Below are 12,202 nucleotides of genomic sequence, written 5' to 3'. Positions count from 1 at the left end.
GAGAATAGGTAAGCGGATTGGCCGGTGGGCCTGTCACTCAGAGTGAGGGAGGCGGGTTTCCGGGCACTAGGAATGCTGATTGGGTAACTTCCAGTCACTCAGCAGGTGAGGCGGGTTTATTTGGATTGGAGAAGCGCATTGGTTGCACGTCCTGTCACTCACAGTGACGGAGGCGGGTTTCCGGATTATGCGGAAGTGGATTGGTCACAATGCCACTCACACAGTTAAACTGAGCGTGGTACCGGAAGTGGATCGCTCAGTCATTCTGCCGCTTATAATGAGGGAGGAGGGTTTTCTGGCAACGTAGAAGTCCATTGGCTAACCGACCTGTCACTCAGAGCGCGGAAGGCGGGTTCCAGGCAGATGGGGAAACGAATTGGTCGGAGCTCCTGTCACTCAGAGTGATGACGCCCTGTTGCTGGCAGTAGAGGTCAGTGTGAGGTCAGTGAAAGTCAGACCTCACCACAGCCTGAAGGACCCACCCAGCAAGAGCGGTTACTGGGCGATCAGATTGGGAGCCGACAATGGGAGAAGGAGGAATTGTCCACCCGGTCACAGGCCCAGGTAAGAGGGGCTTCCTTTTCATTGAGGCTGTGTGGGGTTTGGGGGGTGGGGGAATGTCTTTCTCACAACACCTGAATCAAAAAGAACACATTCTTTAGGAGTTTTCACTGCCCTGAACTGTGCAGAATATTGTGTCAGAACAATTCAGTGTCTTTTACACTCATGAAGTTTGAGGCAAAATTCTCCTTGAAACGAAATTAAGAAATACAGTGGACAGAATTAGCCTGAGAATGTGGATTCAAATTATTTTCTGTTGTTTTTTGTTCCACCTCCACTAAAGGCTCAATGTCTGTGACATGAAACAGACTGATTGCAACTCGGGAAACCCAAATATGATTTTTCCTGAGCTGATGTAATACAGTTAGACTCAGTATCACTCGTTTGAGATTGGGAACATTTTGCCATGATCCCTGCTCCTAATAGTGATTCAGTGCCTTGCTGTCAAGTGCCCTGTAATGGACTTAAAAAACATGGTGTTCATGAAGAGCACCCCTCCTGCCCCCTACCGCGAGCATTAATGTTGCAGCCAGCGCACTGCCCTCGCTGTGCAGAGAAGCCCAAACTCCCTTCTTGCTCCTTGCCAGCAATTCTGGTGTCTGATTGATTGAGTATTGGCGGTCCACCTCTAAGGTGGTGTCCGCCAGCCTCCACCTCCCTGTACCTTACCCTCTAACGATTAGCTTCAGTGTCCCATAGCGTAGAAAGGGAAATCTCTTCACTTCTTTTAAAGCTTAAATATTCCTCGATTACAGTGAAAGCAGAGAGTTGTGATCAATGTCTTTTTTATGTTTGGAGGAATGTTTTTAGTGGAGTTCTTCAGGGGTGGTGGGACCCTTGCTATTTCTGATATATATGTTAATGACTGAGACACTAGTGTCCAGGGCTTGATTTCATAATTTAGAGATAAAACAAAGATTTGAATCATTGCTGACTGTGGTGAGGATAGTCTTAACCTTCAAAAGGAACATTGATATATTTGATTGGGCAGACTAAGTGGCAAATTAAGTTCAATTCCGAAAAGTATGAAGTAAATCATTTTGTTAAGAATCATCATAGAATTTACAGTGCAGAAGGAGGCCATTCGGCCCATCGAATCCGCACCGGCCCTTCGAAAGAGCAGCCTACCTAAGGCCATACCTCCATGCTATCCCCACACCTCCACCCTATCCCACCTGTCCTTTTTTAGACACCAAGGGCAATTTAGCATAGCCAATCCATCTGACCTTCACATCTTTGGACTGTGGGAGGAAACCGGAGCACCGGGAGGAAACCCACAAATATAGAGACACAGTCTAAACCAAAGGGAGAAACTGTGAAGGAGGTATAGGAACAAAGGGTCCTTGGTGTCCATGTAAGTGAGTGGTTGAAGCTGCCAGGACATGTTTGAAAGAGCAGTTAAGAAATTATTTTGAAATCAAAGTTCTAAACTGGGGACAGGCCAACTTTAATAAGATCAGAAATGATTTGTTCAGAGTGGACTTGGACTGGACATGTTTAGATTAATCTGTGACTGAACAGTGGGACACATTCAAGAAGGAAATAGGGAGAGTGCAGGGCCAACATGTTCTAACAATGAAAAAGGGTAAACCCTGGATCTCGAGGGACATAGAATTAATCTGTATTTGGAGAGGCCTTGGGTAAAAAAAAAAAGGGAGGCTTATGACAGATAGTGAGAGCTCAGAACAGCAGCACCGTCAAGGTGTACAGAATGTGCAAAAAGGATCTTTATAGGTGAAAGAATATGAAAGGATAGTCGCAGGTAAAATAAAGGAGAAGTCTGAGTTGCTTGACAAGTCCATTTAAGGGTAAAAGGGTAACTAGGGAAAGAATTAAGGCCCAGAATGGTAATTTGTGTGTGGAGCGGGAGGACATAGGGAGGGTTCTAAATGAAAACTTTGTGTCAGTGAAAGTGGTACTGAAATCAGGGAGAACGACTATGATTAAAATCAAAGAAGTTAACATTGATTCTGAGTGGTCTGGCAGACTTATAAATTGGCAAATATCCGGAGCCAGATGAAATGTATCCCAGACTTTTGAATGAGGCAAAAGAGGAAATACCGGCACTGGCAATAATTTTCAATTCTGCTCTGGCAACAGGAGAGGTGCCAGAGGACTGGAGGATAGTCAATGTGGTACCATTATTCACCAAGGGAGGAATGGATAAACCAGGAAACTACAGACCAGCCAGTCTAACATATTGGAGGTAATTCTGAGAGGCAGAATTAATCTGTATTTGGAGAGGTAGGAATTAATCAAGAAAGTCAGCATGGTTTTGTTAAGGGGAGGTCATGTCTGACCAACTTGATTGAATTTTTCAAAGAGGGCAATACATCTGACGTAATCGACTTGGACTTCAGCGAGGACTTTGATAAGATTCCAGATGGGCGACTGGTAATAAAGACAGCACAGGAATAGGCCCTTCGGCCCTCCAAGCTGTGCCGACCATGGTACCTGCCTAAACTAAAACTTAGGGAGTCCGTATCCTTCCATTCCCACCCTTTCATATATTTGTCTCAATGTCCCTTAAATGCCACTATCGTACCTGCTCTCACCACCTCCCCAGGCAGCGCATTCCATGTATTAACCACCCTCTGTGTAAAAAAAACTTGCCTCGGACATTTGATCTAAACTTTTCCCCACGCACTTTAAAACCTGTGTCCCCGAGTACTTGACTCTCCTACCCCAGAAAAGAGCATCTGACTATCCACTCTGACCATGCCACTCATAATCTTGTCGACATCTATCAGGTCGCCTCTCAACCTCCGTCATTCCAGTGAGAGCAGACCGAGTTCATCTAACCTCTCCTCATACCTAATGCGCTCCATACCAGGCAACATCCTAGTAAACCGCTTCTGTGCCTTCTCCAAAGCATCCACATCCTTCTGGTAGTGTGGCGACCAGAATTGTCCACAATATTCCAAGTGAGGCCTAACTAAGGTCCTGTACAGCTACAACATGACTTGCCAATTTTTATATTGAAAGCCCCGACCAATGAAGGCCAGCATGCCGTATGCCTTCTTCACCACTTTATCCACGTGCGTTGGCACTTCCAGTGATCGCTGGACATGCACGCCCGGATCTCTCTGCCTGTCAGTACTCGCAAGAGTTCTACCATTTATTGTGTAAGAACCCATGAGATACAAGGACATTTTGCAAATTTAATCCAGAATTGGCTGAGTGGCAGGAAGCAGAGGATGATGGGCGAGGGGTATTTTCCTGACTGGAAGCCTGTGTCCAGTAGGGTCTGAAGGGATCAGTGTTGCGGCCGTTGCTGTTTGTGGTTTACAGATAGATTTAGACTTGAATGTAGGAGGGTTGATCAGTAAGTTTGCGGATGATACGGAAATTAGTGGGGCAGTAATTAGTGAGAAGGATAGCCTTAGATTACAAGAGGATATAGATGGACTGGTTAGATGGGCTGATCAGTGGCAAATGGAGTTTAATCCGGATAACTGTGAGGTGATGCACTTGGGCAGAACAAACAAGGCCACTGAATACAGGATGAATGGCAGGACCCTGGGATGTACTGAGGATCAGAGGGCCCTTGGTCTGCATGTACACCAGTTTCGTAAGGTAGGAGGGCAGGTGGATACAGTGGTTAAGAAGGCATATGGTATATTTGCCTTTATCTGGCGAAGTTTAGAGTTTAATTGGCAGGGACACCATGCTGGAACTGTATAAAATGTTGATTAGGCCACAGTTAGAGTATTATCTGCAGTTCTGAAATCCACATTGTAGAAGGGATGTGATCACACTGGAAAGCATGCAGAGGAGATTTGCCAGCCTGTTGCCTGGGCTGGGGAGTTTCAGCTATGAAGAGAGATTGGATAGACTGGGGTTGTTTTCCTTGGAATAGAGGGAACTCGGGGGGGGGGGGGGGGGGGGGGGGGGGACGTAATTGAGATGTATAAAATAATGAAGGGGATGGCTGGATTGGACAGGAGCACCTTTTTCCCTTGGTTGAGGGATCAATGACCAGGGGGCAGAGCTTTAAGGTAATTGGCAGAAGGTTCAAAGGGGATGTGAGGAAAACCTTTCCACCCAGAGGATGGTGAGAGTATGGAACTCACTGCCTGAAAATGTGGTGGAGACAGAGACCCTCATAACATTGAAAAAGTATTTAGATGTGCAGTTGTGATGCCAACAGCAATGTCGACACAAGGGGAACACTCAGGACCCTGTTAACTGTATTCACGTCAGTGGTGAGCTGTTAACGGAGCTTCTTGAAGTTGTAGCTGATAAAATTCATCAGTGATCGACTGTGGGAGAGGACAGACTATCTTCACTGCTCTTCCTGTCTGTGGAAAATGATGTGACTCCAGTATCTTGGCGAACAAGGTTTCATTTTTATCATTATCGTTATTTATTAGTTCAGTGTTTACTGTTTAGATTATTTGCCACTGAGCTGCAATGTTATTCTTATGAGTCTTTCGAATTTAAATAATAAACTTCTGAGATTAGTTTTATGTCTGAAACTTTCCCTAAATATTCCTACAAACAACTCAAAGGGCATCAAAATACAAATTTCTCCTGAAAGAACACAAGAACAGCAGCGGGAGGTATTTAACCCTCAAACCTGTTCTGTCTTTCAGTGAGACATTGGCTGAACTACGATCTAACTCCAGATACTCGCCTTTCCCATTAACCTTTGCTTGACAAACATCTCTCTATCTCGGATTTGAAACTCAATTTGGTCCAGCATCAGATGCCATCTGGGGAAGGGAGTTGCAGATTTCTACCACCCTCTTTAACTTGAAATATTTCCTCATTTCTCTCCTGTGGTCTGGCTCTCATTTCCAGAATAATTCCCATCATTTCTTCCTTTGTCATTTACTCGTTCAGCTGTACAGGACCTTAGTACCTTTTGTCATTTATCTTCAATCACGACCCACAGCCGGAATCTCCCTGCACTTCCCAACTCCACCTTTATCCTAACCACATTCTCTGGGTTCTGAACTATCACCTTCTCCACGACTGGGTCTCTTGATTTAATGGAGTTATGGGACAGGCTCAAGGGGCTGAATGGCCTCCTCCTGTTCCTGTAGTTTCACATTGTTGTGCCTTTCTCACTGTCTTTACAAGTGTTCTTCCTGGTGTCAGTACATCCTCTATTATTTTCTGTGTTTGGTTTTCCCCGGCATCTATTTCTGTTTCTTGCTGACCCTGTGCCTGTCGGTAAAAATCCCTGTCACAGTTCTCCAGTGATTCACCCTCAATATCGAGCACCAGCCCATCCACTTCACTGAACCTTTACTCGATTATTCCTGTATTAGTCACTCACCTTTTCTAATTAGCTTTCCAATCGCTTCCTTCCATTAATTCACATCCACTCCTGTCCAAGACCCAAAACTTTCCCTTCAGGTTCGTGGCAGCTGAGATCAGTAATTTCCTGAACATTTTACTGTTGACTCTCGTCTTCTTTCACGCTGGAAAGTCGAGGATTTTTTACTCCATTTGTGGACGGCCATCAGTTTACTGTGTGTTAACATTTGTGTTTTTGTTTATTTCAGTAGAGTACATCCGACGGCACGTTCTCCAAAAATATCTGAGCAACATTATTAAGTAACAGATTGAAGTATTTGTTTTATTTTGTTATTAAATATTTCATATCTACATAATTAGTGAAGAAGACTACCAGCCAATCCCAGCAGAAGGCAGTCTGTCTCTGGGAACATTTAAAGGATGCACCCAGGATGGAGAATGGAGACGTGTCAGAGACCTTCTCAAACCCGGTACCGAGATCTTTTCCTGTTTTCTTATTTCACCCAGAAACTCAAGTGTCTGCATCTATTGAATATCAGACAAGAATGTAAATATTATTCCTACTAACTTAAAATGAGAAATAAATGAAATGGTGGCTTTTATTTATCTGATTCATGGATTTGAATGTAAATAATAATGAAAAATGTTTCAGAAAGAAGAGAGGAAAGAAACATTTTGCTCTCGGCGATCAATCAGTCAGCACAGTGAAGGTTCACTCGATTGGTTCCTGCTCTGAGACGGTTGTCCTGTGATAATAGGCTGAGTAAATTGGGCCGAAACTCTCTGGAGTTTAGAAGAATGAGAGATGATCTCACTGAAACATACAGGATTCTGGGCTGGGAATCTCGATCATTGGGAAACAGTCTCAGGATAAGGGGAAAGTCATTTAGGATTGAGATGTGGAACAGAAAAACATACAAATCAGGAGTCGGCCATTCAGCCCCTCAAACCTGTTCTGTCATTCGATGAGATTGTGACTGATCTGATTGTGGCCTTAACTCCACATTCCTGCCTGTGTCCGATTATCCTTTTGCTCCCTTGTCTATCTATTTCTGTCTTTAAAATATTCAATGTCTCTGCTTCCACTGCTCTCTCGGGAAGAGAGTTTCAAAGACGAGCGACCCTCTGAGAAAATGTTTCTCCTCGTCTCAGTCCAAAATGGAAGACCCCTTATTTTTAAACTGTCCAGAGTGAAAGTCGCTCCCCTGAGTGTAAACATCTTTTCACCATCCTCCTCGTTATGTCCCCTCAGGATCTTATCTTATTCAATAGGTTCACCTCTCAATCTTCTCATTTTCAGTGGATACAGGTCGAACCTCCACAGAATCCCTACAGTGCAGAAGGAGGCCATTTGGCCCAGCGCGCTTGCACCAAACGTCCGAAAGAGCAGCTAACCTCGGCCCATTCCTCTGCCCCATCCCTGTAACCCCACCTAACCTGCACATTGTCAGACACTTAGCACAGCAAATCCACCTAACCACATCGTCAGACACTTAACACAGCAAATCCACCTAACCTGCACATCATCAGATGCTGAACATAGCAAATCCACCAAACCTGTACATCTTTGAAATGTGGCAGGAACCCGGAGGAAACCCCCGCAGCCACTGGGTGAACGTGCAAACTCCACACACAGTCACCAAAGGCTGGAATGGAACCTGGGTCCCTGGTGTTGTGAGGCAACAGTGCTAACCACTGTGCCAAGATGCCTCCTTGTTTATCCTTTCCTCCCAAGATATCCACCTGGCCCCGCAAATCACAACCAACCCAATCCCACGTAGCCGTCCACCACAACACACTTGTATTACTAAAGAGTAAGAAATGGATTTGAAGGGTGTGTAACATGAGAAAAGTTGAAAACATTTGATAACTAATTGAAGTAAATCAGACAGGAATGATTCACCTGTGGAATGTGTTTATAAAACCTACAGGAGAGAGAGAGATGAGAGATACGAGGACAGAATTTCTCCAACAATCTGATCTCAGTGGTTGACTGATACATTTTCACCAAAAGGAAGGATTATGGTGTTGAGTGCTCAGTGGTGGAGTTTCCCCACCGCCTGTCCTTTCCCACCGTTAGGTCCTGGTGAGGCTTCTGGGATGTGATTACACATCAAACCCTCTTTTCAGAGTAAATGCTGCTTCTGTTTTATACTTTAATAATGGGGCTCGGCAGTAAAGGTGTTTGCACTGATTCATCTCAAACACGGTGATTATCCACTTCCTTCCGACTGTGGAACAACATTACAGGACCCTTTGTACATCAATGTTTCCCAATCTGTCACCATTTCAATAATTATCTGCCATTCCGTTTTTCCTACTGAAGTGGATAGCTTCACACTTATCCACATTATACTGCAGCTGCCATGTATTTGCCCACTCACTCAACTTGTCCAAATCGCCTTGAAGCCTCTTAACATCCTCCTCACCACTCACATTCCCACCATGTTCTGTGTTGTCAACAAACATGGAAATATCACATTTGGTTCTTCATTGGGCTGACCTAAAGAAATGCATCATAGACGTCAACGCTTGGGAGCTTTGCTCAGGCGACTTGGAGGAAGCTTCTGATTGACGGGAAACAATTCTTCGAGAACACCCAACGCCAAGAGGGGACCTGGAAGAGGAGCCGGAGAAAGGAATACCACCGATCTAGAGTCCAAGGACTGATACCACTTCCTGGAAACACCTGCTAATTGTAGTTGAAGATGCGGCTCCAGGATCGGGCTCTTCAGCCACTCAAGGACCCACAGAACCGATGACCAGTAACACAAAGAGTTTCTTAGGTGGATAATCATATTCGTTACCGAGTAATTACTTAAGATATATTGTGAATATCTGGGTCCAAGCACTGATCCCTGTGCCACCTCACAGTCACCGCCTGTCACTCCAAAAAAAGACCCATTTATTTCTGCTCTCTGTTTGCTGTCTGCTGACCCATTCTCAATTCATGTCAATGTTAACCCGAATCCCATGTCCTTTAATTTTGCACATTAACCTCTTATGCGGGACTAGATCAAAAACTTTCTGAGAAGCCAAATTCACCACATCCACTGGTTCTCCTTCACCTATTCTGCAGGTTACATCCTCAACAAATCCAGGAGGTTTGTCAAATATTATTTCCTTTTCAGATATCCATCTGTCGAATTTCGTTGATATTTTCGAAGTGTCCTGTTACATCCTTTATAATAGACTCGAGCATTTTACCTGCTGCTTTCGTACAGCAGCAACTCCAGTTGCGTGATTTCCCAATGAATTTCACTGCAATATTTGGGGAATTATAGCAATAACTAATCTGATTAAATAATTTGAGTGTCTCACACAGGAACATAAACCTAGCACAGTGTGAGAGGGAAACAGTGTTTGCGAAAAGAGGAACTGAACCCAATCGGGGCGGGCTGAGCTCCAAGAAATGTTGACAGTGGAGAGAGACAGACAGACAGAGGGAGGAGGTGGGGATGGGCGGGATTGAGATTCCATTCCATTTTTCTCCGGTCTAAACTTGCTGCCGATTACAAACCCTCTGGGAAACTCGGTGTGAAATCCAGGTGCAGAAACTGAATTGGGTTCATGACAGCAGCCGCTCACATTAAAACACAAAGTACTATAAATGTCAAGGAGATATTTTAGATTACTGGGACTGAGACGATGTTGGAGGGATTTAACCTGTGAGCTTCGAACTTATTTACGAGTCAGAAACATTTGCATTTGGGAGCACCTTACACCACTCTCTGACGTTCCAAAGTGCACGAAGGACCAGGTCTGATGTGTAGTCACAGGTTAGATTTCGGGAAATCAGCCATGATCTGATTGAATGGCGGGGCAGGCTCGAAGGTCTGAATTGCCGACTTATTCTCCTAATTCCTGTGTTCTTACGTTCTGATGAAATATTCATGTCTCACAGACAAAATCTTTAGAGGGGAGGGAATTGTGAGATTCGGTTTTATCTGCTGGGAAGGAAAAAACAAACCGCTTCTGGGGTCGCTGAGCTGATTTGAGATCAGCGAGATCCCTCCAATTCCGGTTATGTGCTGAAGTGTGGAGTGGGATCGATCCCACTCTCTTCTCACTCAGCAATAAGGGCGCTGCCTCTGAACTACAACTGACACCCACCACTGGAACCCAGGCAATTTCCCACCTGGTTTCTGAAATGTTTCACTGCCCAGCAGGACTGGGGAGATGATGTGATGGTGGCACAGTGGTTGGCTCCAGAGACCCGGGTTCTATTCCAGCCACAGGTGACAATGGGTTTCCTCCCGGTGCTCCGGTTTCCTCCCACAGTCCAGAGATGTGCAGGTTAGGTGGATTAGCTGTGATAAATTACCGCTGAGTGTCTAAAGGGTGAGGTGGGGTTGCTGTGTTATGGGGATAGGGTGGAGGCTTTGATTTAAGTTGGTTGCACTGTCCAAGGGCCAATGCAGCCTCGATGGACCGAATGGCCTCCTTCTGCACATAGGGATTCTATGACAACTCTATAACACAGGAACAAGAAGGTTGCGGCATAGTGATATTGTCACTGGACTAGTAAACCAGAGACCCAGAATAATGCTCTGGGGACCCGGGTTCAAATCCTGCCATTGTAGATGATAACAATATGGAATTTAAAAAGTCTAATGATGACCATAAAACCATTGTCGATTGTCAGAAGAACTCATCTGGTTTACTCATCTGGCGTCCTTACCTGGTCTGGTCGACATATGACTCCAGACCCACAGCAATGTGGTTGACTATTAACTGCCCCTTCAAGGGCAATTAGGGATGGGCAATAAATGCTGAAATGGCCAGCGACACCCACGTCCCATGAACGAATGAAAAGTAAATTGCTGCGGGAGCTGGAAATCTGAAATAAAAACAAAAATGCTGGAAATACTCAGCAGGTCAGGCAACACCTGTGGAGAGAAATAGAATTAATGTTTCAGGTTTCAGAAAAAGGTCATCTCGACTTTTAGTATAGGGAAAATGTGGAACTCTCTCCACTCCCAGTCTGTGGATGCTGGGACAATTGGAGCTTCCCAGAGTAACAACGGTTATGGAGCTAATGAGGGTAAATGGAGTTGGGATAAATTCAACTATGATCTACTCTAAAGGTGCAAAAGAATCGAGGGGCTGAATGGCCCACTCCTGTTCCTATCGTCCTCTCACCAACTCGGTCCTTTAGGTAAGATAGTAATCCAAGGGCACTTCTGGCTCAAGTGGGCATTTCAGATTCCACGTGAAAAGTGAGTTCTCCCGATGTCTTGGACAACATTCCTCTCTCAACCAGCATAACCAAAGAGGGGTTCACTTTTTATGTATCTGTTTGTCGCTCTGTGGGATATTGCTGTGTATAAAGTTGCACCTGCATTTTCTTGTCTGTTGGCGGCTCCTGTACTTGTGAGTAATTCATTGCGGCTGCAGTAAGTTTCTGGGATGTGTTGCGACTTGCGAACTCAAGTATTTCATCGTTACAAAGAGCACCGCTGCCACCTGCTGACGGAATGTCGGTGCTGCAGGAAAGAATTCCCCATTAAAAACAGTCCGAGAAATGGGGAGTGTCTTTGAAGGTTCACAGACACGATGGGTCGAATGGTCTCTTTCCATTGTGACATCACATTGTGATTGTTGCGTCACTGAGATTCGGATCGGATCAAATCCACATTTTCAAAGTTGATTTCAGCTGAAAATTGTTCCCTAAGAGAATGAATAGATTCAACATTTGTTCCCCGGAGTTCAAATAAAACACTTTAACTTCTTACGGGGTTTGACCCAGGGTAGGTGCTGGAAGGATGGATCCTCTGGCTGGAGTTTCCAGAACTAGGGACTTTAGCAGCTTGATGGTAATGTTCCTGGAGAAATAATCCAGACTCTAACCAATGGAGAGTTTCCCCCTGATTGCCATTGAGTTGGGTTTTGCTGGGGCTCCTTGATGCCGCACTGGGTGAAATGCTGCCTTGATGTTCAGGGCAGCCACTCTCACTCCACCTCTGGAATTCAGCTCTTTGCTCCGGCTCGGGCAGATGTTCAGTTTGGCTTCCTCCAGGAGCACCGGGCTCCAGACCTCATTGCATCCTTGGTGCAAACTCTCAGGAGGCCATGGGATGGAGTCAAACTGGACATCCCATTAGAAACTGTTGGCCTCAAATAAAAGGAAGAGTTCAATTAGCGCCCAGGATGCGGCTCCGGGCGGCTGAGCGGGGAAAGCGCCGGCCGCGCGCTGACCTCCAAGCCCAAGGTCAGAGCATGAGCGGCCCGAAACAGAGAGAGCGCGGGAAGAAGCGCGGCTCTGATTGGAGGATCAGACAGCGTCAGCGGGGATGGGGGAGGGGGGGGGGGCGTACTCAGCACAGCATCACATGGTGGGAAGCGCGCGCGCGAGTGGGGGAGGGGAGCGCGGGAA

The 12,202-nt window shown here is 45.6% G+C and overlaps 1 long non-coding RNA gene across 1 annotated transcript; it reads left to right on the top strand.

The window, feature by feature from the left end:
• The first annotated feature begins 333 nt into the window (after positions 1-333).
• Positions 334-6,428, top strand: LOC119975747. The gene is made up of 2 exons (XR_005462788.1): positions 334-564; positions 6,075-6,428. It is a non-coding gene; the product is annotated as an uncharacterized LOC119975747 (long non-coding RNA).
• Positions 6,429-12,202: the final 5,774 nt, after the last annotated feature.

Source organism: Scyliorhinus canicula, chromosome 13 (genome assembly GCF_902713615.1).
Source record: "Scyliorhinus canicula chromosome 13, sScyCan1.1, whole genome shotgun sequence".
In the NCBI taxonomy this organism is placed as follows: Eukaryota; Metazoa; Chordata; class Chondrichthyes; order Carcharhiniformes; family Scyliorhinidae; genus Scyliorhinus; species Scyliorhinus canicula.
The sequence above is the reverse complement of the archived record's forward strand: the minus strand, read 5'-3'. Positions and strand labels throughout refer to the sequence as shown.